The sequence below is a fragment of the Vombatus ursinus genome, unplaced genomic scaffold, assembly GCF_900497805.2.
Source record: "Vombatus ursinus unplaced genomic scaffold, bare-nosed wombat genome assembly UNPS02014863.1, whole genome shotgun sequence".
Classification (NCBI taxonomy): Eukaryota; Metazoa; Chordata; class Mammalia; order Diprotodontia; family Vombatidae; genus Vombatus; species Vombatus ursinus.
The window spans coordinates 23,168,932-23,173,762 of NW_020954641.1; the positions used below are offsets into that span (position 1 = coordinate 23,168,932).

General features: G+C 34.9%; 1 pseudogene; it reads right to left on the reverse strand.

Annotated features, from left to right (window-relative positions):
• Positions 1 to 3,604: 3,604 nt before the first annotated feature.
• LOC114027621 lies at positions 3,605 to 4,033 on the reverse strand (annotated as a pseudogene).
• Between the last annotated feature and the right edge of the window lie 798 nt (positions 4,034 to 4,831).

Below are 4,831 nucleotides of genomic sequence, written 5' to 3' on the forward strand. Positions count from 1 at the left end.
GAAGACAGCCTGATCTGACTTACTACTGTATTTAGTGGATTAGTATTGGTTTTAGAATTTTTGAGGGGAAATGCTTTCCATTTATTCAAAACTTTAAAGTCAGTTTCTACTTAGCTCAAAAAAGGATTTTTTTTAAATGGGCCTACATTGTCATCAGATTATGAACAATATGATAATCAAAGGAGAGACAGTAACTATAGAAGTTACAGAAATGCTTATTAATTCTTCATTCTACCCTTATGGCTACTTCTTTTTGTTTTAATTGTATAATTAAAAACCCTGAGCTTAAACAATAATCTTTTCATTTTCATTTTCAAAAATGAAAAGGGTGAATCCACCACCAAGGAAGAGGAAGTTAAAACAATAATTAGGAACTATTTTGCCCAACTGCATGACAAGAAATTTGACAATCATGGTGAAATGAATATTTACAAAAATATAAATTGCCCAGATTAACAGAAGGGGAAGTAAAATACTTAATCCCATCTCAGAAAAAGAAATTGAACAAGCCATTGATGAACTCCTGAGGAAAAAAATCTCCAGGGTCAGATGGATTTACAAGTGAATTCTATCAAACACTTAAAGAACAATTAATTCCAATACTACATAGATTATTTGGGAAAATAGGTGAAGGAGTCTTACCAAATTCTTTTTATGATACAAATATGGTGCTGATACCTAAGCCAGGAAGAGTCAAAACAGAGAAAGAAAATTATAGACCAATTTCCCTAATGAATATGGATGCAAAAATTTTAAGTAAAACATTAGAAAATAGATTACAGCAACTTATCACAAGAATAATACACTATGACCAGGTAAGGTTTATACCAAGAATGCAAGTCTGGTTCAATACTAGGAAAACTATCAGCATAATTTATCATATCAACAACAAAACTAACAGAAACCACATGATCATCTCAATAGATGCAGAAAAAGCTTTTGATAAAATATAACACCCATTCCTATTAAAAACACTAGAGAACATAGGAATAAATGGAGTCTTCCTTACAATAATAAGTAGCATCTACCTAAAACCTTCAGCAAGCATCATATGTAATGGGGACAAGCTAGAAACATTTCCAATAAGAGAGGAGGTGAAACAAGGATGCCCATTATCACCACTGTTGTTCAATATAATACTGGAAATGTTAGCTTTAGCAATAAGAAAAGAAAAAGAAATTGAAGGTATTAGAATAGGCAAAGAAGAAACAAAGCTATCACTCTTTGCAGATGATATGATGATATACTTAGGGAATTCTAGAGAATCAAGTAAAAAAACTACTTGAAATAATAACCAATTTAGCAAGGTTGCAGGCTATAAAATAAACCCACATAAATCACTGGCATTTCTATATATTACCAACAAAGTCCAAATAGCAAGAGATAGAAAGAGAAATTCCATTTAAAGTTACTGTAGACATTATACAATATTTAGGAGTCTACCTACCAAAACAAACCCAGAAACTATGTGAACACAATTACAAAACACTTTTCACACAAATAAAGGCAGATCTAAATAATTGGAAAAACATCAGTTGTTCATGGGTAGGTCAAGCCAATATAATAAAAATGACAATTCTACCTAAGCTAATTTACTTATTCAATACCATACCAATCAAAATACCAAAAATTATTTTGTAGAGCTAGAAAAATAATAATAAGATTCATTTGGAATAACAAAAGGTCTGGAATATCAAGGGAACTAATGAAAAGAAATGCAGAGGAAGGTGGCCTAGCTGTTCCAGATCTTCAATTGTATTATAAAGTAGCAATCATCAAAACTACTTGGTACTGGCTAAGAAATAGAGTGGTAGATTAGTGGAATAGGTTAGGTATGCAAGACACAGTAGTCAATGACCATAGTAATCTACTATTTGATAAACCCAAAGACCCCAGCTTCTGGGATAAGAATTCACTATTTGATAAAAACTGCTGGGAAAATTGGAAAAGAGTATGGCAGAAACTAGGCATATCAACACATCTCATACCATATACCAAAATCACTTCAAAATGGGTTTATGATTTAGATATAAAGGCTGATACTATAAGCAAACTGGGAGAGCAAGGAATAGTTTACCTGTCAGATTTATGGAGAACAGAATAATTCATGACCAAACAGGAGATAGAGAACATTGCAAAATGCAAAATGGATAATTTTGATTACATTAAATCGAAAAGGTTTTTTGCACAACAAAGCCAATGCAACCAAGATTAGAAGGAAAGTAGAAAATTGGGAAAGAATTTTTACAACCAGTCTCTCTGATAAGGGCCTCATTTCTAAAATATATAGAGAATTAATTTAAATTTATAAGAATACAAGTCATTCCCCAACTGATAAATGGTCAAAGGATATGAACAGGCAGTTCTCAGATGAAGAAATTAAAGCCATCTATAGTCATATGAAAAAATGCTCTAAATCACTGTTGATTAGAGAAATGAAATCAAAACAACTCTGAGTACCATATCACACCTATCAAATTGGCTAACATGACAAAACAGGAAAATGATAAACGTTGGAGAAGATATGGAAAAATTGGAACACTAATGCATTGTTGGTGGAGTTGTGAAATGATCCAATCACTTTGGAGAGCAATTTGGAGCTATGCCCAAAGGGCTATAAAAATGTGCATACCCTTTGACCCAGCAATAGCACTTCTACGGCTGTGTCCCAAAGAGATCATACAAATGGGAAAAGGACCCACATATACAAAGAATATTTATAGCAACTCTTTTTTGTGGTGTCAAAGAATTGGACATTGAGGGAATGCCCATCAATTTGGGAATGGCTGAGCAAGTTGTGGTATTTGAATGTAATGGAATACTATAGTGCTATAAGAAATGATAAGTAGGTGGACTTCAGAAAAACCTGGAGAGACTTGTATGGACTGATGCTAAGTGAAGGGAGCAGAACCAGGAGAACATTGTACACAGTAACAGCCACATTGTGTGATAATTAATGTTGATAGACTTAGCCCTTCTCAGCAATGCAAGGATTTAAGACATCTCCAAAGGTCTCATGATGGAAAATGCTATCCAGATCCAAAGAAAGAACTATGGAGTTTGAATGCAGATTGAAGCATACTGTTTGCTATTTTTTTCCTTCTGTTTTGCTTTGTTTCCTCTTCCTTAAGGTTCTTTGTATTGGTTCTAATTCTTCCTTACAACATTATGTGAAAATATGTGTAATAGGAAGGTATATGTATAATTTATATCAGTTTGCACCCCTTCTTGGGGAGGAAGGGGGAAAGAAGGAGGAGAAAAATTTAAAACTCAAAAGCTTATGGAAGTGATTGTTGATAAATCAAAATAAATGAATAAGAAAATAAACAATAATCTTAAACAACCTTGCCAAATAGATTGTCAGATAGCAAAAATTTAATTACAACCAATAAAACTTTAGATTAGATTTATTTAGAGTTATTTTATACAGATATATATAATATCTTGTTTGATCTAGAACAAGACAGCTCCCCCTCAGTGAAACTCTGGCTTAAGTATATTTGTTTTACATATTCAGCAAGAAGATACGTTAAAGTGGAAGCTTTTCAACTTGTGCGGATGAATTCTCATCTTCATCCTTCAAGAGTTACAATTAAAGACCCTCCTATTTTTCTGAAATAGAAGCCCAGTTGAGATCTTCTGGTCCATTTGCTTGATATTTGTGTTTAATGCCTAGAAATTTCTTTTTGATAGCATCCTTGGAATGCACATAGATCATTTGACTTTTGAGAGGTGCTAGTTCTTCTTTTCTTGATTCCTTTGTTTCAAAGCTTGCATCACGTAAAGCTTAGAGATAATCCTTTTCAAGAAGCATTCCCACAAAATGCTTGAAAGGATCACTAATGGTTACACCAAAATCTCCCACAAAGATCTCTTTGCCTTCTTCCACAATGATGCATTTTTTTGTCAGCACTGAGACAAAAATAACTGTCTTCATTCTTTTCTTGATTTCTTCTGGTGTGGAACATTTCTAAACCTTCGTATCATAGAAAATGCGGCATATTTCATCAGCTACCTGCACTCCTGTGGCCATCTTTCCAAAGAGGACATTCTGGAGCGTGGTCTGGTCCCTGGGCCAGCAGGGGCAGGGAGAAAGGAATGCTGAAAGTCTGGGTGCTGCTACTGTCCAGTGTGGAGGAACATCTTCCTCCCAGGAGCCATGAGGAAGGAAACAGTGAGAGCTGGCGGGAGGGAGACAATGATGTGGATGTTGTGGTGAACGAGGCTGTCTGATAAATGGTATTATTATTATTATTAATTTATACACTGACAACAGGATAATATTTGATGTTTATTGAGTTTTTGAAACACTGAAGAATATTTTAAAATCAGAGTAAAATCAGACCCCTATACTGATTACCTTCAATACCTCTCTGTCCACTCCCAACTAGCTAGATACAATACATAAAATTTCTGAGTGTTAGAAGGAAGGACCTGACAGAATGAGAGGCCAAAGAACCATTAGGGATGTAATATTAGAAGGTCAAATGTGAAAGACGGCCATAGATTTAAAGGAAAATCAAGTGTGCTCTAGCTCATGGGTGCCCCAGAGGGGATCTCTTCCCTTCCTAACTTTTGGTGGCATCTGTCACATAAGATGATAATTCTAGTGATGTACCAGCTACCAAGTAGGTGCTTTGAAGTTTTTTTTCCCCTTAGAAATGGGGATATGTTGTGAAGAGTCATTCATGCTCTCTCATCCAAGCACCCTTGTGATCAGTGACATGTGTTTGTGAAAAGTCTGTGGTCACTGACATGGGCTCAGATAATTGGTCCAGATGGGGATGGAACCTGTGAGTTTGACCTCAGAAGCCCCATGCGCTTTCTGGCT